Source organism: Arvicanthis niloticus, chromosome 6 (assembly GCF_011762505.2).
Source record: "Arvicanthis niloticus isolate mArvNil1 chromosome 6, mArvNil1.pat.X, whole genome shotgun sequence".
Taxonomy (NCBI): domain Eukaryota; kingdom Metazoa; phylum Chordata; class Mammalia; order Rodentia; family Muridae; genus Arvicanthis; species Arvicanthis niloticus.
Window position 1 is genome coordinate 3,470,195 of NC_047663.1, and position 24,681 is coordinate 3,494,875.

General features: G+C 48.2%; 1 long non-coding RNA gene across 1 annotated transcript; it reads right to left on the reverse strand.

The window, feature by feature from the left end:
* Positions 1-9,697: 9,697 nt before the first annotated feature.
* On the reverse strand, positions 9,698-23,184 carry LOC143442589 (uncharacterized). The gene is made up of 4 exons (XR_013110863.1): positions 22,834-23,184; positions 19,676-22,152; positions 9,990-10,118; positions 9,698-9,903 (listed from the first exon to the last, which is right to left on the reverse strand). It is a non-coding gene; the product is annotated as an uncharacterized LOC143442589 (long non-coding RNA).
* Between the last annotated feature and the right edge of the window lie 1,497 nt (positions 23,185-24,681).

The following is a 24,681-nucleotide window of genomic DNA, read 5'->3' on the forward strand; positions in this document are numbered from 1 at the left end:
AACTTGTGCGAGGCAGACGTAAGCGGGTGGTGGCTAAGGAGGAACTGTGGGCTGCTCAGGAGAGCACGCAAGGCTTTTAAGCCCACTAGCATTGGGCCATAGCCCTGAGGACTCCTGTGAGACAAATGCCATTTGCTGGGACCTAAAAGATGCGGTAGATAGTGACAAGAAGGCTTCCAGGCAGGGGGATGGACATGAAGGGGAGAGAGTTTCCTGAGCTGAAAGATGGGATGGGGTGGGGTGGGTCTTCAACAACCTATAGACTGTGGAGGGGTCAGGGCCTTACATTGGGCAGAACTTTCAAGCTACACGTAAATACTCTTATACTATATATATTTTTCAGTGGCAAGATGGCTACCTAGAAGAAAGACCCCATATTTCAGCATCCCAAGCAGTGAGGTTTGGCCATGAGACATTATTCTGACCAATAGGGTAGAAGCAAGTAGCCACTTGCTGGTTCTTAGCTTCTTGCTGAGAATTGTCTGTCTGTCTGTCTGTCTGTCTGTCTGTCTGTCTGTCTCTGCCTGCCAGCCTGCCTGTCTGCCTCTGCCAGCCTGCCTGTCTGTCTGTCTGCCTGCCTGCCTGCCTGCCTGCCTATCTGTCTGCCTGTCTGTCTGTCTGTCATCTATCAGACAGGAGGATGAAGATCCATATGGCTGCTCTCTTGTGTTTATCTGTTCTTCCTTCCACAGCCCCTGGATGTGTATCCACCCTGTTCCCTGGCTGCTGCTTCTCTGACAGCCCCAGGAAGCAGGGCACTTCTTCACCTTACAGGTTTTTACTTAACTGCCTTCCTAGATCAGAAAAGGGTGTTGGGGTCCCCTGGAACTGGAATTACAGAGGGTTGTGAACTATCATGTAGGTGCTGGGACCCAAACCCTGGTCCTATGCAAAGCAACAAATGCTCTTAGCTGCTGAGCCAACATTCCAGCCCATTTTTAAATAAACAAAATATTTAGTTATTGGGGGATTAATTGGAGACAGGCTCTTATGTGTCTCAGGCTGGCCTTGAACCTGCTATGTAGCTGGGGATGGCATTGAACTCCTGATTCTCTTGCCTCTACCTCCCACATGCTAGAATTATAGACATGCACCCCCATACCCAGCTTATGTGCTGCTGGGGCATGAACCTAGGCCTTCTTGTATACTAGGCTAGCACTCTACTAAGTGAGCTACATCCCCAGCCACATAAAGCTTTGATTGTATGAGTGTTTTATGGTATGGAGAAGTGGTCCAGTCAGTATAAGAGGTGTGGTGCATTTGTACGTGAACCATGTTGGTGAGTCACTCTGTCGACCCATGTCTGTACTTTATTGATGTTTCCTTAATCTTTACACAGTGTTCTTTGTCCCCCCCACGCAGGACATCCCGTGGTCCATCCCCTCCTGTGGTCCCAAGGATCCTGGCCAGGACCCGTGCATTGCTGAGAGGAGACGGATCATGGTGTGGGGAGGAAGCACAGGCAGAATGTGTGTCTCATTACAGAATCCACTTCAGTCCCAGACACAGCATCCCAGCAGACTCTGACTCAACCGGCTGATCAAGGGCACCGCCCCAGGGAGGGTCAGATGAGCTCCTGCAGCCTCAACACTGTCTCTGGAGCAACGTCACTGTGTGCTACTGGGCTTCAAGACTGGGGCACTCTGCCTTGAAGGGATGGCACTCAGATTTCTTTGAACTTCTGTGGGGATGTTTGCCCCATGCTTATCTATTTGGTCACTCTTTTGTATCTGTCTGGCTCCTGCCTCTGTGCTCTCCAACTCTTTCCCACTGGTCTTTCAGGTATGGCCACCAATGGCTCTGCCAGTGGCTTCTGTACCCAGTTCACAACTCATGAGTGTGAGTGCTTGAGTGTATATGTGCTCACATGTATGTACCTGCCCTGTGTGTGCACCTGTATCACACATACACTCACATATATAATATATAATGTATAATGTATAATATATAATATATGATATATACATATATACATATATGCACATAGATACACACACATATACACACACACATACACACATATGTACATACACCTCTGGCTGGTGTGGATATTTGTTTAAATATTCACATTCTTATATACTTTTGTGTACATACATGTCATATGTATATGTGCCCATATGCATGTTCCTGCTCTGTGTGTGTGCCTACGTGAAACATACTCACTCACATATATAATGTATATATATATGTATGCATGTATGTATATTTACACACATATATACACACACACATATATATATATACATACACACATATGCCTCTGGCTAGTGTGGATATTTGTTTATATATTTATGTTCATATATATGTGTGTATGCATGCATGTTGTATGTATATGTGCCTATATTTATGTTTGACATGAGCATGTGTGCATGCACTAATGTTTATGTATATATTTGTATGTGGGTGTGCATGTTGCACACACTCGTACATAAGGAACACACCGTTATTCATGCTCTTGAAGCAAAAATCTCCTCTCCAAGGGAATAAGAGAGTTTATTCTGGAGCCAAATTTGAGTGACTGTGGCCATGCAAACACAGATTTACGTCACATTTTCCAGTGTGGAAGCAGTTTCATCAAGTTTTTATAGTAACAGACAGAGTCACAAATCAAGATGTTTTTAAAATACGTTGTTTGGTCTGTCAGAGTTGGGGGCACAGCAAAGCTTGGACATCTTAGTTACAGGCCTCAGGTGCCATCTGATGAAGTCCTTAACTTTTGGATTGGTGGGAGCTCGCAGGCTGCTGAGTTAATGCACTCCAGAGGTTTTATCTGCTAGTCCAAGAACATTAGGGCTGCCGCAGAGGTGGGCTATTTAGGGATAGCCCAAGGTAAGTTGTAATTAGGCTCTGAATCTATTCACATTCTTGGTTCAGATCCATCAATCAGCCTTTGCAGATGTAGTTTCTTTCCAAGAATTCTCATGTGCATGTGCGCACACACATATGAGTGTGTGTGTGTGCTCACACTTTACATATACATGTACAGGCGTGTATATTGATATTTGTGTACATGTGTTCACACATGCATGTCCTATGCATATGTGCATAAGCATCTGATATGTGTGCTTGTGCACATGTGTGTGTGTGTGTGTCTCGAGCAGTTCCTTACTCTCTGGCACTCCCAAGCCCAGATGTTTCATGCTCACTTACACTCCTCCAGCCCCTGTCTTAGACTCAGGCATGTTTAAAGAGACCAGACACGGGTCTGGGCTGTTTTTTGCCTCCAGCAATGGCACCTTGAAGTCAGGGATCTGCTCATGTAGCCAGGCCTTCAGCTCAGTCAGCACGTATGAGCCTGGAGAAGCAGAGCCCTGGGCTACCGTGGGTATGGTGTCTGTGGCACACTGTCCTGGGTATGTGATGCAGGGGGCATCTTGGCTGCACTCCTGCATTTCCTGCAAGGACACCCTTAGTGCTCTGAGATCTGATCTCAGGAGCCCCTTGGTCTGGAGACTGGGTGGAACTGACACAAGCCAAGAGACACATGGACTCGGGCCTGAAGAACTACCTCACTGCTAATGGCTGATGGACTTTTTGGTGCTGTCCCTCACAGGCCCAGCTGTCCAGGCAGCACCCTGTTCTCTACAATAGACTGCAAGTGATGACTGTAAATGTTCGCGTCTCTCCCACGAGGCTGAGCAGCACAGTCAGTCCTCAGCTCCTGGCCCAAGGTCTGATACAGGACAGGCCTTTAGTAGAGGCTGCTCAAGGGATTCTGCACGGCCCCCAGATGTGCCCTGTCTGGACCGCTTTGCTCGCTCCTTCTCTGTTACAGTTGGGTCAGTGCTGCCAGAGATCCTGGTGCCCTGGTGACAGGGAGTGAGCCTGTCCCTTCTGTTGGAGGCATACTGGAGCAGGACAGACTCCCCAGACTCCCAATCCAATCTGGGAGGTGGGGAGGAGATGTCGTGGTTGACACAGGTAGTAAAGCAGATTGACTGTGTAACTTAGCTGGAGTAGAAAGTCCCCAAGGAGAGGAAAGACAAATCCCATGTTATTCCAGACAGGGTCTAGGACAAGCTGTTATCTAAATGTCCTTGGGGGAATTCCTGTGGTGCAGAAGGTGTTTCCAGGGACTGTCCTCTTTTGCTTCTGGAACCGGAGTCTGGGGACAGCAGAACCTAGCAGGGACAGCAGGTCTCAGTTCATCACTGTGCTCTGGGGACCAGACCATGCAGTCATCAGGAGGGCTGTGATTTTATGACCATGGTTTTGGAGAGACCCATGGGGGTTGGGGGTGAGGGAGGCAAGTGATTCCTCCCCACTCCAGGCCACCGAGCTGGTGGGTTGGATCTAAGAAAGGCAGCCTCCTCCTTTCTGCCTCTGTACCATTCAGGCTGCTGTCCCTCTCCACAGGCATGGCTCCTAATGCATCTGAGTCCTGTGGCCAGAGCCCTGGAGGTGGCTCGCTGATTGCCAGGCACTGACTGACCTTTGCACTGTGAGGTTTTATTAATGGCCTTCCCACTTTATCAGCTGCTTGCCTTTTATTGCTTCTGAGGGGCTTTATCTCCGCCGCCGCTGCCTCTCCTCCCGGATAAATGAGGATTAATATCTTAACAGGATTATGTGCTGTGGACTCACTGTCTATCCAGGGACACAGGGTGCTTCCTCCTCCCTCTCCGTCCTCACCCACCTCGGGCTTTCTTGGCTCGTTTTCAGGGAGCACAACCACAGTTAGGATACCTATGATTGGTGGAGTGTTTATGGGTGCCTCTCGGTTTCAGACTCTGGGATGGGTGTGTGTGTGTGTAGGAATGGGGGTGTGGGGGAAACAGGGGTGTGGGGGAGGGTCATGCTGGACCCTGAGCACAGGATAAGGTTTCTCCAAGGCTGGGACTTGGAGCTTGATCCTGGGGAAAGATGAGCTTGCCCATTTCTGTCCTTGTTACTCAGGGTTAGGACCACAGGACCTGTGCTGGGACTCTCTACTCTCTGCCTCCGGCTTTAAAGGTGTTGTTCTGAGACAGCGTCTCACGTAGCCACCACTGACCTTGAACTTGCTGTAACCGAGGATGACATTGAGCTTCTAGCTTTCCCGCCTCTACCTCAGAGTGCTGATATTTCAGGTATGAGCCATTATGACCTGTTTTATATGGTGGCTTTTCTTCAGCTGCTTAGAGCACCCTGCCAAGGCAGCTGTCACTAGGGCACACTGCATAACCCCGGGGTAGCCTTGTCTCTGTGTTTTGACTCAGTGATATGTGAAGACCTTCATCCCCAACTAGTTCATGGCCCCAGCTCTGGGATCAGGACATGGATATATCCTGTGGTGGCCTCCTATACCTCAGGACTCGAGAACAGCCTTCTCCTTTTCAGAAACTTCTTTGTTCACACGTAGAGCTCACGCCCCCTGTAAGCTCCTATGTCCTGTGCTTGTGATGTAGCTGCTGTGCCCTAGGCTTGACCCTCACAGCTGGGGAGGATGGCTTCAAGTATGAGTCCAGCCTGGGCTACATAGTAAGTTCCAGGAGGCCATCATGGGCTATAGAATGAGACTGTTTCCAGAAACAAAACAAACTAATAAAAAAAAATACAAAAAGAAGAGAGGGCAGCTAGAGAGATGGCTCGGCCGTTAAGAGCGATGGCTGCTCTTCCAGAGGACTGTAGTTCAGTTCCCAGTACTTCTGTGGCACGGTGGCTCACAACTGCCTGTGACTGCAGCTTCAGGGTATCTGACACCCTTTCCTCGCTGCCTTGAGAACCTGCATCACGTGCACGCATGTGCGTGTGCAGACACACACACACACACACACACACACACACACAGATGCACATGCACACAATAAAAATAAAGAGTGGAGGGCTTAGGTGTAAATGCACACTCTTGCAGGCACTTGTGTTTCAGCAGGGGTGTTGGGGACACGTGTTGGAATGAGTGGTGTGGAATTGGGGGAATCTTTACTCGCATGAGGATCGGAAGGTTTCTTGATTCATCGGCCACAAAAATCCAGCTCAGAATGGATGGGAGACTGGGAGTCCAACCTGAGACTAGATGGTGGCTAGAACGAAGTGTGAGACTCCTTAGGTAGGACGTACGAAATTTAAACAAAATAAGCTATCTCCACCAAAAAGTTAAGTCGCAAGGAAACCCCTGGGCAGAAGTTCAGACTCCCCAGGGCCAGCTCTTCTTGAAACCAAAATATGAGCTCAAGTTTCAATTCTCCCTAGAAACCGCGCCCCTCTGTGTTAGCCAATGGTGGAAGAATGAAACCACGCCAATCGTGTTAGCCAATCGTGGAAGGATGTGAGGCTGAGCTATGTCTTCTCAAAGTGAAGCCCAGGACCCCTCAGGTTAGGAATAAAAACCCACTGGAACCTGGGCTGCTCGCCTGCTGGGTTTGACGAGAGAACACATCTTTCTGCAGAAAAAGATATTCTTGCCTTGATGAAATACTTTGGATTGTATGGACATTTTCTTAAGACTCCAGACCCCTTTTTTATACAGTGGAGCAGGGAAGGAGTTTTTAATAAGACCGCTAAGTACAGGAAGCAAAAGCGAAAGCAGAAAAAACAGGAAGGCAGGAAAAGGCCATTTAAAGTGAAGAGGGGCTTGCATAGCAGGGTGAGGGGCGTCTCATGGGGTGATCTCAGAACTCATAAGGACACACAGAAGATACATTGAAATCGCTGCTAGGTGGAATCCAAACCTCATTAAAACATGGGCAGTGCCCGGCCATGGTGGCCCACACCTTTAATCCTGACGCAGAGGCAGTACCGTCTCTGTGAGTTCAAGGCTGCCCTGCTCTACACACTGAGTTCCAGGCCACCCAGGACTATACAGAGAAACTGTTTGAAAGGGTTGGAAACCTTAACATTATTCACTACCAGGGAAATGTAAATTAAAACCACAAAGAGATATTGCCTCATTCTGGGGAGAATGGCTGTCCTCAGAGACCTAGGTAGCAAGTGTGTGGGTACAGAGAACTTCCAGTTACCTAGCTTAATTATGTGTGCGTGTGGTGGATGTGTTTGTGTGTGTGTGTGTGTTTGTGCACGTGTATGCATGCATGCATGTGTGTGTGCATATGTGCATGCATGTGTGTATGTGTGTATGTGGTAGATGTGGTGTGTGGTAGATGTGTGTGAGTGTGTGTATGTGTGTTAGATGTGGTGTGTGATAGATGTATATGAGTGTATGTGTATATATGTATGTGAGTGCACAAATGTGTGTATGTATGTGGGCACGTGTGTGTGTGCGCGGGCGCACATGTGCCATTACACCATCACGTTCAGAACCCAGACAGGCTATGAAATCAGTGAATATTCCCACAATATCTCTGGTGAGTTGTGTGTGTGTACGTATGCGTGTGCATGTGTCTGTGCACAAGTAAGCAAAAGCCAGCGGTGCCTGTTGAATGTTCTCTGTTGCTTTCTCTCATACTCTCTACACAGGGTCTCTCCTTGAACCTGGAGCTTGAAGTTCTTCTGTCAAGGTGACATCCAGCAAACCCCAGTGTCCTGCTGTCTGTCTACCCCTCCCTCCCTCCCTCCCTCCCTCCCTCCCTCCTTCCCTCCCTCCCTCCCTCCAGCAGCACTGGTGCTACATGCGTGTGCAGCCACAGCTGACCCAGGCTCCATGCCTGCAGAGCATGAACTCCGACCTGCTGAGCTAGCTCCCCAACCACCTCCTCATTCCCTATCTTTATGTAAGATTCCCCAGTTTCTGAGCCTGGAGATTCCTGTACTCCAGCCAGAATGGAGATAAGTGGAGGGAAGTCCAGGAGCCCCTCAGCAAGTGCTATGGTGGGGAAAACACAATATGAGCTGGACTTGGAGGGCAGTGGATGTTGCCATGGTCTCTGGGGACAGATGATTAGTCTTCAGTACCAACTTATAGGGATTTGGAGCCACCTAGGAGACAGACCTCTGAGTGTCTTGAGGGTGGGTGCTCCCAGAGAGGTTTAACCAAGGTGGGAAAACCCATTCTGAATGTGGATGGTACCACCTCATGAGCTGGGTCCCAGACTAAATAAAATGGAGAGAGGCTGGAGGGACAGCTTAGTGGTTAGAAGGACTGCTTGCTCTTCCAGAGTCCCTAGGTTCAGTTCCCAGTACCCACATGGTGGCTTATGGCTGCTTGTAACTCCAGTTCCAGGGGATCTGATGTCATCTTCTGGCCTCTGCGGGCTTTTGTATGCATGTGGTACCTATGTATTCCTATAGGCACACACACATATACATGAATAAAAATAAATAAACAACTTTTAAAAACTCAACAAACTCTTCTTTAATGCCAGGTGTGGTGGTGCATACCTTTAATCCTAGCACCTGGAATGGGAAGATAGATTGACCTCTTAAGTTGGAGGCCCACCTGGTCTACATAGTAAGTTCCAAGCCATCCAGAGTGGCATAGTGAGGCCTTGTGATGGTTTGAATGACAATGGCTTCTGTAGGCTCATGTGTTTCAATACTTGGTCTCTAGTTGGTGGAACTGTTTGGGAAGGATTAGGAGGTGTGGCCTTGCTGGAGGAGGTGTGTTACCAGGGGCAAGCTTTGATCTCTCTCTCTCTCTCTCTCTCTCTCTCTCTCTCTCTCTCTCTCTCTCTCTCTAAAAGACAGTATTTCTCCGTCTAGCTATGGCTGTCCTGAAACTCATTTTGTAGACCAGGCTGTCCTGGGAATTCACAGAGTTCCACCTGCCTCGTCTCCTCAAGTGATGGGATTAAAGGCATGTACCACCACATCCAGGTTCCTTTGGTGTTTCAAAAGACTAGAGTCATTTTCTGAGGTGGATCAGATGTAACATCCCAGTTCCAATGCCATATCTTCTGCCACGGTCCCTGCTGTGATGGTCATAGACTTACCCTCTGAAGCGGTAAGCCCCACACGAACTCTTTCTTCTGTAAATTGCATTGGTTACTGTGTCTTATGACAATGATAAAAAAGTGACTAAAATAAGCCCTGTCTTGATCAATTGGTCCATTCATCAATCAATAGAAAGCAAGCTGAGTACCTGCACTCATCTCTCTGCTTCTGAGTGCCAAGGGTACAACCTGACCATCTGCCTCATGCCCCGTGCCTTTCCTACCACGATGGACCACGCCCTGAACACCTGAATAAAGTAAACCCATCTCTGCTTAAATTGAAAGACCAACCAGGACAGTAGCTAATAGCTTATTCTTGGGATCTGCTTTATTTTTTTTTCCCCTTTGAGGCAAGGTATTACTATGAAGCCCAAACTATTCTTAAGCTTCAGGCCATCCTCCTGCCTCCATTCTGAGTGCTGGAATTATATGTAGGTACTGATATAACCATTTTAGAGGCTCCTTTGTAGGCTTATATTTTTCAAAACCTACTTTAATAAGGATTCTTGAATGCTTCACCCTCCCATTGACCAAAGGTGGGGGAGAGAGGTGGCTAATCGGACAAGGGAGATGTAGACCTGTTTAGAAGTCATTCTTTGGGGGGTTAACCTAGTCTCATTGTCAGCAGTCTAGTCCACTAGAATCAGAAGCAGCCACTCAGTGCAGAAGAAACCTCGAGGCTCCGCCCATGGGCACGTATCCACTGAAGCAGCTGGAACACTCCAGAAGTACGTTGGTGTATCTCTCTCTGTGAAGTCACAATAAGCGAATATCAGCAAAGAAAGCAAGACGAACCAATGCCAGGCACCATCAGTAAAGACCAGTGTCAGCGAAGGCCAACGGAGACCAGCAAAGCAAACCAATGCCAGAGCGTCATCCACTGTCTGTTGGGTGACACTTAGACCCTTTCCAAACATCGTGTGTCCTCTTAAGTGTCTGCTCCAGCAAATCATCACACCAGCGTCACACCAGACAGCGTCCAGGAAAACACCACGTGTCTGTTCTTAGTAAAACATCCTCTTACGTGTCTGCTTCAGCAAAACATCCTCTTATAAGACAGTTTCCAGGAGAAACATCACATGACACAGCTGAGTCCCTGAGGAAACCAGAAATTTCCATTTCACACCTTTTTACTTTAAAATCTTTATTGATTGATATTGGTTGGTTGTATAGGTGCTTTACCTGCTTGTGTCTGTGCAGCACCTGTGTACAGTACCCGTGGAAGCCAGAAGACGACACTGGATTTCCTAGAACTGGAGTTGCTGATGGTTGTGAGCTGCCATGTGAGCGCTGGGCATCGAACCTGATCCTCTGCAAAAGCAACAAGTGCTGTTACCCTCTGAGCAATCTCTGCCAGCAGGGGGCATCCCTTTTAAACCTGTAATCCCCTATCTCCTTTCCAGAGCTCTCTGTGCCAGACCTCTGTGGCCACCAGGCCTCTGTCTGTGGCCTGGCTCTTTGTTGGGACAATTTCACCGTATGCTTACTTCTCTCCACGCCCTCTTTCCCCCAGTTAGCTGTTCCAGACCACACTCCTCCTCACACATGCCTGCCGCCATTATCTGTTGAGGGCTGCCAGCTGCTCATCAAATAAGAATTAGCTCAAAGTCCCAGAGGCTGGTGAGGATGTGCCCAGGACTTTTGCCTTAAAGTGCTGGCGATGGATGGGCTGGACAGAGGCCTGGATCTGCTCAGCTCTGCCTCTGGGACCCTCTGTTCAGCAGGGCCTTCTCCTGGTCTCCAGATCTACTGATCAGTGTCTGGGTGCTGGGTAGAAGTGTGTGTGTGGTTCTGCCTGCACACTCTCTGGGAAGGCTCATTGTGAGAGCTAGCCAAGCTGCTAGCACCCTGCTGACAGAGCCTAGACAGGGATGAAATCCTTCTAGAGGCCACAGATGGAGAATCAAGGGGATCCTAGGAAAGGAGTCTAGGGATGGCTGAGCCTGGGTTTTTTTCTGAACTTAGCCCTGAGTTATCCAAGCTCCACAGACTTGTGTCTGGGGGGTGGGGGTGGGGGAGTCTGAGGATCCTCAGCATGCCTCTGCTGCTTGGCTTTTGGGGGCTCCTCAAGGCATCTGTCTTGTGTTTCTATAGAGAGCAGACAGGTGGGAAAGGCCTGAGCCAGCCATGATGTATGATGAGCTCAGCTCTGGAGTGAGACTTGACTGCCCAGCTTCCCAGCTGCCCTGCGGGAGCCAGAGGCAGGCTGCAGGCCTCTGTTGGGACATGACGGATGTGAAGGAAGTCCTGGGTAGCAGCTGGAGCCGAGGGCAGCAATTTGTACTTTTCCCATAATGCTGCTTGGCCTTCATCCTCGTGCTCAGCCTGTGGAGGACCAACTGGAGCCTCCTGTCCTTCTACCTGTAGGGCCTTTGATGTCCCCTAGAATTTTTCCTCTGGGGTTGCTCATGGTTACTGTTCTCTGGTTCTACTACCAGGAGGTGAGAAAACCTCCATTTTGACTTCTGCTGCTGAAAGTCCACCTTAGGATCTCCAGAGCTGGTCACTGGTCCAGGAGGCCATCTCCCTCCTCTCTCCCTTCCTCTTTTCTTCCTCCTCCTGTCATTACATAGATGTCAGGTCTCAAGCATTCCCTGTCTCCATCTGCCCCCTTCCCAGAGTCATTCTGACCCTAAGACACATGGCAGGTCCTGAGAAGGAGATACTTATCAGTCTAGTTGCCCTGGGATGCCACATTTGCCGGATTCACCCTTATGGGTGTCAGTTTCTTGCAGTGGAGCCTTGTGTGAGGCCACCCTTTTCTGGGGCTCTCCATTCCCTGCATCCGTGGGTTTCCTTTGCCCCTGTGAGCCCGCTGAGGCTGACCTAACCTCTGCCCCCAACCCCATGTGCTTCAGGTGTCAATTTCCCCCTGCATCTCTGATGCTTCAGCGCAGTGACCTCCATGCCCTGTGCTATGCTCTCTGGGAGACTCAAAACCCAGATCTGCACTTCTCTGGCCTTTCTTCAGGTGTCTTGCCATGGTAGCTAAGCTCTGAGGGGTGGTTGTGGAGGGCAAGATGGGTGGGGACCATCCAGGGGACAATGATCAGAGTCTGGGGAATGTCCAGTTATCTTTGCAAGTGCAAGGCATAGACAGTGGGAAGGGTGGGTGGAGCAGGAGTGCCTGATGTTGACTTTGCCTGAAGGCCAGAGGTTCTCTGGGTCCTTCTGATCCCTATGGGCAAAGAGAGACAGTGAAGATACATTGTTACCCTGGAATCTTACCCCAGAGACTCTGGACCTGCTATCTCTAGAGGTGTCTGTTTTACAGTCCTGTGGCTGTCACTTTGTGTCTCAGTAAAGCAGAAGGGATGAGTTAGGACAGATAAGCGGCTACCTTTGGCTTACCTTGTGTAGATAAAGGGTGGCCAGCCCATCATTGACCCACCTATGTTACTGATGGAGGAGAGTTCCTTTAGGAAAATGCTTGGGTAAAGAAACATTTTTTCACCTTGGCCTTGTGGTCATCCTCACGAGGCTTCTTGTTAACAGCAGGCAGTTAAGTAGGACATCTGGTGGGATTGGGGGTGTCAGAGGAAATCGGGGTGACAGGGGACTGAGCTGGGTTGCAGGTGCAAGAGATTGAGAACCTTCACATCCAGCTTCCTCCCCACAACCAGGGATCTCAGTGGTCTGGGTCTCACAGAAGATCATAAGGGAGTTTGAGATAAAGATGTCCTGGCCCCCGTAATCCTGGGTCCTGAAGATATATGCCTTCCTAAAGGCTGACGTTATCACTGTCAGTTTCCCATTTGTGTCTGTTCCAAGTTAGCCAGTCCTGTGACCCACTCTGCTTCTTTGGCACCTCCTATGTGAAGGGCAGGAAGAGACGCAGGCAAAGGGTTTGGGGTGGAAGGGAAGTCTGCATCCCTTAGCATCCATGGCCAAATTAGTTCAGGCTTGGAAATGGACAGATAAGTGACTATTGATGTCAGCCTGTGGGCACTCATCCTGTGATGTCTCTGAGCTCCAGGCTATAGCTGTGTGCCACTCCCCCACTGGACTGAAGGATCCTTCTGCCTCCGTCTCTAATACACCATCACCCCATCAACCCAGTAAAATGCTGCTTTTTTTCCCCTAAAGACTTCCTCAGACAGACTGGCTAGAATTTCTGTTCAAAGACATCACATGCAAATAAAAAACTTTTCTCATCAATTAGAGTTATAGAATTACTCTGAAATACAGCTTAAACGAGGTAAACCTACTTGTGTGTGCATGCATGTGTATGTGTGTGCATGTGTGCATATGCATGTGTATGCATGTGTGTGCATATGCATGTGTGTGCTTGTGTGTGTGAGAGTGCATCTGTGTGATGCATGTGTGTGAGTGCATGTTTGTGTGGATGTACACATGCCACAGTACATGCATGAGGAACTCAGAAAAGCCTTTGGTGTTGGTTCTTGTCTTCCACTTTGAGACTGGGTCTTTCTGCAGTGTTCTGCTTCGTATTCCAGGCTAGCCCACAAGCATCTGGAGATTCTCCTTTGTCCATGTTTCATCTCCTGGTAGTGCTGCTGGAATTATAGATATGTGATACTTTGTGTGGTTTAGTGTGGGTTCTGGGAGTCTCCACACTTTTCTTACTGAGCCATGTCCTCAGCCCTTTTGACAGTTTTCCTTTTTTCTCCTTTAAAAAAAGTATTCATCCGGCACTGGAGAGATGGATCAGCAGTTGAGAGCGCTGACTGCTCTTCCAGAGGTCCTGAGTTCAATTCCTAGTAACCACATGTAATGGGATCTGACACCTTCTTCTGGTGTGTCTGAAGAGAGTGACAGTGTACTCATATATATAAATAAATAATTCTTTAGAAAACTGTCAATTTTTGTGTATATGTATGTTTTACAAACATGACACAGTGGGTGTTTGTGGTGTGTGTGTGATCTCAGGCATTGATTCCCCTCCCACTATGTGGGTCCTGGGATGGAACTCAGGCTGTTAGGCCTGGTGGCCAGCACTGAGCCATGTACACCTTGACTGACATTTTCTAAGGAGAGCTTTGAGCATTCTGGATATTTACAATGGAATTGTTTCACACTAGCTTCCCAGTTTGCTTTTCTATTGCTGTTATAAACACTGTGGCCAAAAGCAACTAGGGGGTGAGAGGGTTTATCCTGTATAACACTTCAGTCACTGAAGAAAGCCAGAGCAAGTGCTGGAGGCTGCCCAAGTGGGCAGGGCCCTCCTATGTCAATCAGCAATCAAGAAAACCCCCTGTGCCTGGAGGCCAGTGAGATGGAGGTAATCCTCAATTTGAGATATCCTCAGGTAACTCTAAGCCGTGTCAAGGTCAGTTGAAGCTAACGTGGAGCTCATTTTCAGAACACGGCATGCATGCCGCCTGTGTTCCTATTACCTATCCCCAGTCATCCTCTCTCTAGCCAGAGGTTTCTGGAATGGCACTGAGGGCAGGTCTTCTTTGACAGTGGTGTGTGTCTGTTTAAAAAAGTATTTATGCTTCTGATCTGAGCCCGAGCACTGAGCAGATCCCGGGCGGCAGCTCTGCACCCAATCTCATAAAACACAGAGGAAGCAGGGCTCCCAGGAGCTCTAACCCGGGCAGTATCTTAAGTAAGGAGACAGCAACACCTGCCCCAAACAGAGAGTAATTGGGGCCCACTGGGACCCAGGAATTCACTCCTGGCCTAGAGCACTGTTTTTTTTCTGGTCTGGCCCTGAGCACTGAGCAGATCGTGGGCCTTAGCTCTAACCCCAGTAGTAACACCCACCCCACACAGTTCTGATACAACCAAGATAATAGCAAAGACAGGCTCCAGTCAGAGACAGGGCAGGTAGCACTAAGGAGATCTGGATGGTGAGCAAGCATAAGAACATAAGCATCAGCAACCCAGGGTACTTGGCATCATCAGAACCTAGTTCTCCCACACTAGAAAGTCCTGAATTCCCCATGTCACCAGGAAAGCAAGATTCAGATTTAAAATCATGTCTAATGATGATGATAGAGGACTTTAAGAAGGACATAAATAACACTCTCAAAGAAATTGAGGAGAACACAGGTAAACAGGTAGAAGCCCTTAAAGAGGAAACACAAAAATCCCTTAAAGAATTACAAGAGAACACAACCAAACAGGTGAAGAAATTGAACAAAACCATCCAGGACATAAAAATGGAAGTAGAAACAATAAAGAAATCACAAAGGGAGACTACCCTGGAGATAGAAAACCTAGGAAAGAAATCAGGAGTCATAGACACAAGCATCACCAAGAGAATACAAGAGATAGAAGAGAGAATCTCAGGTGCAGAAGATACCATAGAAAATATTGACACAACTGTCAAAGAAAATGCAAAATGCAAAAAGTTCTTAACACAAAACATCCAGGAAATCCAGGACACAATGAGAAGACCAAACCTAAGGATAATAGATATAGATGAGAGTGAAGATTCCCAACTTAAAGGGCCAATAAATATCTTCAACAAAACTATAGAAGAAAACTTCCCTAACCTAAAAAATGAGATGCCCATAAACATACAAGAAGCCTATAGAACGCCAAATAGACTAGACCAGAAAAGAAATACCTCCCGTCACATAATAATCAAAACACCAAATGCACAAAACAAATAAAGAATATTAAAGTAAGGGAAAAGGGCCAAGTAACATATAAAGGCAGACCCATCAGAATTACACCAGACTTCTCACCAGATACTATAAAAGCGAGAAGATGCTGGACAGATGTCATACAGACCCTAAGAGAACACAAATGCCAGCCCAGGCTACTATACCCAGCAAAACTCTCAATTACCATAGATGGAGAAACCAAGATATTCCATGACAAAACCAAATTTATACAATATCTTTCCACAAACCCAGCACTACAAAGGATAATAGCAGGAAAGCTCCAATACAAGGAGGGAAATTATACCCTAGAAAGAGCAAGGAAGTAATCCTCTTCTAACAAATCCAAAAGAACATAGCCACACAAACAATGCCACCGCTAATAAAAATAACAAGAAGCAACAATCTCCTCTCCTTAATATCTCTTAACATCAATGGACTCAATTCCCCAATAAAAAGACATAGGCTAACAGACTGGATGCGTAAACAGGACCCAGCATTTTGCTGCATACAGGAAACCCACCTCAGTGGCAAAGACAGACACTACCTTAGTAGAGTAAAAGGCTGGAAAACAATTTTTCAAGCAACTGGTCCTAAGAAACAAGCTGGAGTAGCCATTCTAAAACCTCCAGCCTGAGAATACAAAGGGAGTGACTCATGGCTCCACCTGTATAGGTAGTTGAGGGTGGCCTTGTCAGGCATCAGTGGAAGTGGAGGGCCTTGGTGCCTGAAAGTTTGGATTCTCTAGTGTTGGGGAATTTGAGAGCAGGGAGGCGGGAATGGGAGGATGGTGGGAGCATACCCTCATAGAAATAGGAGGAGGGGGGATGGGATAAGGGATTTGGGAGGGAATGGGAGAGGAGATAACATTGAAAGGTAAATAAATGAAATATCCAATTTAAAAAAACAGATAATAGGTCTGGCAATTGTAGTTGAGCAGTTGAGACTTTTTGTCAACAATTTATTATGGAGATTTCATATAATCCTCAAGGACAAAGTATTGTGGAAGAGGCCCATGGAACTTTAAAAAGATTGGTGAGACATACTGTTGCTGAGACAAAGAATAATGCCAACCTGTGAGCTTGCTGAGTGCCCTGACAAGGGTGTCTGGGGAGCTGTATTGGACATATGTTCCTGACCCACCTTTGCTTGACTATATTCCAGATGGGACAAGCTGCCTTTCCTCAAGTTTTTAGGCCTTGTGGTATAGAGAATCGAAAAAAGAAATTATGTCTCTTGTATTCTTCTTAAAGGTGCCCAGCTATTAGGACTCAATCATGTACTGGTCTAGAAATCAATCCAATATGGGAAATATCAGTCTACTTTTGGAAGACTGGATCTGGACTTTGTCAGAGACATATTTGGAAGTTAGCTGTAGCTCGATATGATGTTAGGATAGAAAAAGATAATGTTGGGACCAGATCTGGATTTCAAACAAGGGTTAGCGCATGTTTTAAGGCTCTTTTAATTTTGTCAAGCTAAAATTGGTTTTGTTTCTTCTACAGTATTTACTATAAGTTGCACTGACTGTATAATTTCCAATTATGTTAGTGTGTTGAAACATGGCATGTCTGCTACAGGGATCTATCAACCAGTTTTTGTCTCACTGCCCTGAGTATTAGAAAACATTGATTCTCTGAAAAAAGCTTGAAAGAGCTGGAAGAAGTGAGTTAGGCTTTAAGCAGAAGCAAGAGGGTAGCAGGCTTGATTATTGCTGGTAAACAGCTTTAATTCCATTAATAGCACCACTGCTTCTGCAATAGCATTGACACAAGGAGTTAAGACAACTATTTTTGTTAACCATCTAGCAAAAAAATGTTATTAATGTATTGAGTATACAAAAGGATTTATATAGGTATCTGGAACAATGGATGATGCTCTATAACCCATTCAAATTATCTGAAGGAGGTTCAGGGTTCAAGAGTTAGGAGCCATCCCAAGTGTCGTGACAAATATCATTGGAGTAGTGTTAATTTTGAAATTCACAATGATAGTTATTATAATTAGAAAAAAGTTTAAAGACACCTGTAGGATATTTGGCATAATTCTAACACCTCCCTGGGTGTGTTAACTTTGCATAGTGAGAATATGAATTTAAAGAATGCTGCTCTGTTGACCTTTGATGCTGCAGATAATGCCGGTAAAATTATACATGGTTGGAGCTCAGTATTTCCATTTTGGACAAACCTCAGTACTGACATTTATAGCTTGATCTGGCTAGCCCTTCTTGTCCTGGGAATACTTTTATTCCTGCCCATTGTGTTTTTTTGTTTGTTTGTTTTTTCCCGAGACAGGGTTTCTCTGTTTAGTCCTGGCTGTCCTGGACTCACTCTGTAGACCAGGCTGGCCTTGAACTCAGAAATCCGCCTGCCTCTGCCTCCCAAGTGCTGGGATTAAAGGCATGCGCCACCACCGCCTGGCCCTGCCCATTGTGTTAAAGCTTATCTTTAACAACATCAACATGTTGGCAGTCAAAGTACATGGCTTAAACCTGAAAATGGACCCCCAGACAGAGTTATTAAATTAACAGGCTGGCAAGCCAAGGACAGGTAAGATTCTTCACAGATCCTTACCAACCTAAGACAGAAGTGCATTGTGTTTGATAATGCATATTCCATGACAGATAAGGAAGGCATTCTTGTCAGAACGACCTAAGACAGGCTCAGTCTTGTTAATGAAATAAAAAAGGGGAAGAGGTGGAAAGCCTTTGGGGCTGCTTGGCAAGAAGCTGACATGGGCCAAGGACAAGGAAAAAGGCTGCTTGGCAGGAATATGACATTGGCCAAGGACAAGAAAGTAGGCTTCAAGCAGGAATCTGACATTAGACTAGAACAAAGAAGTAATTTCAGGTAGGAATCTAAATCATAGGCTACAACAAAGAAGTAATCTCAGGCAGGAATCTAAATATCAGGCCAGAACAAAGAAGTAATTACAGACAGGAATCTAAAATTTAGGCTAGAACAAGGAAGTAGGCTTCACACATGAAAATGACCTTGGGCTAGGACAGGGAAGTAGGCTCAGATACTTTGGTCATCTTGATAAGCCTTTAGAAACAGTGATCACCGTGTTCACGTAACTGGGTTTAACGCCTTGCTTTCTCTTTGACTATTTGTGTTTATTGTCTTGCTTGTTCCTCGACTATTTGCATCTATTGTATTGCTAGACCCTCAACCTAGAACTGACCTTAATACATGCATGCAATCAAAATGGTATAAAAGCATAAAGGAAGAGGGGGTATAGGATAGGGGGTTCTAGGGAGGGGAAATGAGGAAAGGGGATGACATCTGTATTGTAAGTAAATAAAATATCCAATAAAAAAAGAAAAAAGTATTTATTTGCATCTTTTTGCACATCTTAAAGTTCCCAGGTTGGGTGCTCTGAAAACCGTTATAGCTAAGAGAATCTGGGTGACTTCAGGTGAGAAGTAAAAGTCTCAGGCATGCTATGCAGGTCTTCTTCCACCGAGCCACACCCTCAGCACAACCGTCGGAGGTTTCTAGTGTACAGACTTCTACAGGGAAAAGGCTCAGAAATCCCAAGACTGAGAAAGAAACCTCGGAGCCAAGAACAAAATGGCTTTGTTCATTCCTGAAATGTCCACCAGGTGGCGCTGTCCAGCCATCTATCCTTTGTCCAGGTTTTAGACGCTCACACCTAGGCCTGGGCTATCCCACACTATCCCACCTTACTATGCTGGCTCACACCCTCTTGCCAGACTGAAACTACTGGGGAGTAGAGGGTCACTTGTGACCTTTAGGGTGCTTGGGTTTGTTTGGTGAGCCAGCTTAGCTTCTCCTGGTTCCCTTATCCACGCTGTGAATTTTTCTTGTTCCTTTTTTCTTTCTTCCTTCCTTCCTTCCTTCCTTTCTTTTTTGTTTGTTTAAAACATATTTATTAACTGGATGAGGCAGTTCATGCCTTTATCACACCTTTAATCCCAGCACTCAAGAGGCAGAGGCAGGTGGATCTTAATGGACAACCTGGTCTACAGAGAGAATTCCAGGATATCCAGGCAAACAGAGAAAGTTTATCTTGAAAACTAAAATGCCAACCAAACAAAAATATATCTATATTTGATTTTATGTGTATTGTATGTGCACCACATGTGTGCCTGGTGCCCACAGAGGTCAGAAGAGGGCATTGGATCACCTACTGGGTGTAAATTCTCATGTGGGAACTAGGACTTGAACCTGGGTCTTCTGGAAGAGCAGCCAATGCTCTTAACCACTAAGCCACTTCTCCAACCCCTTTATTTACTTATTTGAGTACGTAAGAGCATGCACATGTACATACGTGTCACGGTGCACATGACGTGTCGTAGCGCACATGTGGAGGTCAGAGGACACCTTTTCCCTGGTAGTCTCGGTTTCCATGTTTTTAAAGGCAGGGTCTCTCTTGTTCTACTGCAGGTGGGGAGTGGGGACTGGTTAGACAAGGGAGAGGGGCTGGCACCTTGGACCTGCCCTGTATGGCCTTCTGTGACATTTCCTGGGGAGACATGAATTAACACTTATCTGTTCCAGATACGGAAGGAGTGGTAGACCAAAGTGCGAGTCCACAGAGTCAGATTTGGAACCTACATGTTTATCACACTGCTTTCAGAGCGTGGCTCAGGAGTTGCTTACAGGAACCCGGGGGGACCCCAGAGCAGCTGTGCCATCCAAGTCTGACTCCAGCATGGGTGATGGCTTCCCCAGAGCTGCAGAAAGGGAGTCTTCCTTCTGTTAACTTCCACACTTTGTATCTTCTAGCCCTTCCCAGGACACAGAGGTTATGTGCAGTTGGGGCAGAGTTACATACAGTTGGGAGGGAAGGGAGGCATGGCTGGGCCTCAGGTGAGGCGGGAGTGGCCCTTCTCTCTCTCTCTTCTATGAGGAAATGTCAATAATCTTTTAAGAATTGCCTGAGGGTGGTTACAGCTGCTCTGATTGCCAGCAATGGCTGTCATACTTGGAGGACAGTGTTCTATAACAGGTCTGCAATGAGGACCTGACTGGGCACACCCAGGGGCCATCCCACAGTCCTCTCTGATGCTGGGCTTACATAGGGTGCAGGTGTGATTAAAGAACCCCATTTCTCCCTCCCTCTCCTCCACAGGCAGAATGCCCTGCACAGGCAGTAGTCACGTCTCTGACGTTTTTAGTGAGGAGGGGCCAGGTGGATGCTGTGGGGTGGGGTGCTTCATGTGCAGGAAGACCCCACATAGACCTCCCACACCCCAGAATCTGTACACAGCCTAATCTTACCTTGTCTCCTGTAGCACTCTCTCTTCTGGCCCAGGACTCTGTGAGGCTGCTTGTTTTCTTTGGGGGTTGAGGGGGGAGACCCTGTTGTAGGACACCAGTGACTGGCCCTGACCTCTTGTCACTGGTTTCTGGGCAAATTGTTGGGAACTGTTGTGGAGTTGAGGGTGGGCCTTGGCAGTCCTTTGGGGTTCCTGGTGTCCTTGAACTCTGGGGGGCTTGAATCCCCAGGGATCAATCCCCCAACACACAGCCTCATTAGAAGAGGGTCTTTCAGAATCAGGGTGGAGGGGGCAGAGAGTACACACTGGCATCCTGTGCCCCCTAAGAGCTGCTAGACAGGGACTGGGAGTCACTGAGGGAGATCTGGACATCTGCTATGGCTGGTGACCCTTCTAACCTGGCTGCCTGGGCAGAGGAGGGCTACTCTCTTTGGCTCCCCCTTTTTCTCTCTATCCCTGGCTCTGAGACATTCATCCAGGGCCTTCAGCTGCCATGGAGGCTCATTACCCCCTGGCTGCTCCCCCATCCTGCCCTGTCCCTTGGAGGTGCCAGATGGGGTGGTCCAGGGCAGCCAGGCCTCTGCTCTATTCCTCCCAAGCCCCCAGGGAGCCAGGAGGAGGGCCTGGCAGGGCGGCAGATGGTGAGTTGGGAGGAGGGGCTGCCCAGCAGACGGACGACTGTCAGGACAGATGGCGGGCTGGGTAGGGGTCTGGAGCTCGCCCATCTGTTCCTGCCCCTGCAGGGGCTTTTCTGGGCACCTCCGGCTGAATCAGGATGGGTCCACTGTAAGTTCCTCTGGATGCTCTGTAGAGCCTGGCCCAGTGCTGGCGTTCCTGTCCAGTTCTCACGTAGGGTCACACAGCCCCTCCTAGCAGTCATCTGGGCCTGGACTCTCAGTGCTGGAGGGGACCTTGGGGAAGCCCTGGCGGGGCGTGTGACCCACCCCAGGATGAAGCCTCTGTGGTAGACGAATGTTTGCAGTGGGTGAGCTGGCTTCACAGACAGGCCCTGATGCTGGGAGGCTCCAGGACACCAAGACCCCACATGCCTTAAGATGTTTCCAGGGTGACAAGAATCAGTCTGGCTGCTTCTCAGAGGCGACATTAGAACTAGGAAGGTCCTACTGAGAGGAGGAAGGGAGGAAGAAGGGGGGCTCCAGAGAGCTCTGGGCGGAGACACCACTCTCAGGAGGAAGGGCAGAAGGCCGGGCATCAGCCCAATGTGCAACCACCTCCTTTGGGTACAGTCCTCCATCCAAGAAAAGGAGGGCTGTAGGGGTATCCTGGTCTCTGAGGTGCTAGGGGTAGTTTCAAGTTTGAGGTTCCAAGGTTCCAGTGTTGGCAATCTCCAAAAATACCTTTAAAATTTTTATTTCCAAAAAAAAAAAAAAAAAAAAAACCTTTGCAGAGTTTGTTGGCACATACCTGTAATTCCATCACTCAGGAGGGAGAGAGACAGGAGGATCAGTGGTAGCCTTTGGCAACACGGTGAGTCAGGGGCCAGCTTGCACTGTCTCAAAAAATTCTAAGAAAAGAAAAGCTTCTTCAGCAATGGTTACTGTGGCATGCGCTCAGTTCCTTCTGCCCTGAGAATAGTGGTTTGTGTCCTGGCACCTGCTCCAGGGGCACAGCGAAGGCTTGGCTCCTCCTTTTCACCCACCCCTGGCTCCCCTGAGCAATGCCAGCTCTGGGTCCCCAAGATTCCATCTCCATGTTGAGGGTCTCCTATTACCCCCATGCTCCTGTACCCTTTCCAAGAGTCAAACCACGAGCTGTGTCCTTTCTGTCTCCACCCGGCCTCTGGGCTGCTGGATGGCTCTGGGTGGTGATCCACCATCTCTGAGCTTGATTCTCTCCATTGGGAAGGTCAGACCCACCTCTGGTGGGCTGTTGGGACTAAGCTGAGTCAGCATCCTGGGAATCCCGTGATGTACGTGGTAGAGACTTTGAGCATTTGCTGAGGTTAGTAATGACCTGACTTTTCTTAAATCTCATTTTGTGGAGGAGGGATTTGATTGGCAAGACTGGCTTCATCCAGCGCACCTGCCACCCCCCTCATCCAGTTGTGGGGCACTTCAGGAGCCCTAAGGGAACCATCCCTATAACTTGCCGCCTCACGCTGCCCCCTGGCGGCAAGCCCTGGGCATTGCGGCCGTCACTGCTCTTCATGGATGTTGCTGGATATTTCCCAGCCTTCAGGACTCACCCTTTTGTGTCCGGTGTCTTTGGAGTCCTTGTTGGGGGTAGGCATTAGAGGTTTCTTGTTTTGGAGCTGAAGACCCCTGTGCTGTGCACAGAGGGCGTGTGCTCCACCAGTCAGCCCGTCTCTATTGTGTCGGGCTGCCGAGAACACAGGTACGCAGATTTTTATTCGGACACCTGTGTTATTTGTTAACCTCGTTCTCCTGGTCACTTCTGTGATCTTCTCCGCCTCCACGGGAGCAACGTGGCTTTCTGTCACAAGGCTCTGCCATCCAGCTGTTTACACACGAGGAATCCAAGGTTCTGGTATCTCGGAGCCCTCTTCCCGTGCTATGGCCGTCCTGTCGTGGGGCCTGATGTTCCCCTGCAATCACGGCAGGTGTGGTAACGCCCTTCCCTGTCCCCATGGGCAGCCGCACCTCCTGTCCTCTGTTCCCTTGCTCTTCCCTCCGCTATCACTGCCTTACTTGGAACTCCAGGTGTTCCTGGCTCTGCAGGTGTCCCGTTGGCTGGGGTTGTCCCTTAGCTCTGCTCCCGAAGCCTGGAGAAGCTCTGGAGTCTTCAGGGCTCCGCAGGGGGATTTCTTATTCTTACAGGGAGGATCCCGAACTCCTCTGATCCCGAGGAGTTTGTAGGGGCTGTCTACCTATGGCCAGATGGCCGGGCCACAGCTGGCACAGCGCTCTGCTGTGGTTATAACAACCATAGTGATTCGTAGTCCCATCACACAACGAAGCCCAGACCAGGGTTTGGCAAAGTTGCTCATGAAGAGACCGGCTTTTGGTCCAGGCTATGGGGTTCACTGGTTAGACCTGGTGGGCAGAGTGCTGCTGGGATTTGGAGGACCAAGGGATGAGGGGAAGAGACCCTTGTAAGGTGTGTGGTACACACACACACACACACACACACACATACACAGAGAGACAGAGACAGAGAGAGACAGACACACACACAGAGACAGACAGACAGAGAGACAGAGAGAGACAGAAAGACAAAGTCAGAGAGAGACAGAGAGACAGAGAGACAAAGAGACAGAGAGACAGAGACAGACAGAGACAGAGAAAGAGAGACAGAGACAGAGGGGGGTGTAGGCGGATTACTCCAGAAGTATCCGCCTCCTGTGGCTTCTTCCTATCTCTCCACGCCCCAGCTTCTCTGTGGTACCCTAAGGAAATATGACAATGATACATTTATTTCTCTAAGCAGAGTTCTAGGCTGGGAGTGGCCCTTCCCTCACGTGGGTCTTTGTGGTTCCCGGTTGCTGTAGAAGCAGAGCAAGAGCGTGGCTTCTGTAGGAGGCCTTTCCCTGAAGCCAGAGGCTCTGACGTTTGAAAGCTGTGCACACATGTATACTCTGTCCTAGTCAGGGTCACTATTGCTGTGATGATCCACCAGGACCAAAAGCAAGTTGGGGAGGAAAGGGTTTATTTGTCTTCCACATCATAGTTCATCACTGAAGGAAATCAAGCAGGGCAGGAACCTGGAGGCAGGAGATGATGCAGAGGCCATGGAGAGGTGCTGCTTATTGACTTATTCCTCAGAGTTTGCTCAGCCTGTTTTCTTACAGAACTCCGGAACCCCAGACACAGTAGATGGGCCTTCTCACATCAATCACCAATTAAGAAAACACCCTACAGCTGGTTCTTAAGGAGGCATTTTCTCAATCGAGGTTCCCTCCTTTCAGATGACTCCAGCTTGTTTCAAGTTGACATAAAACTAACCAGCACACACACACATGCAGAAGCACACACACATGTGTATGCTTGCATATCTCCAGGGAGACACATATGTTTGCATATACAAGCCTGCAGGTACACACACACACACACACACACACACACACACACACACC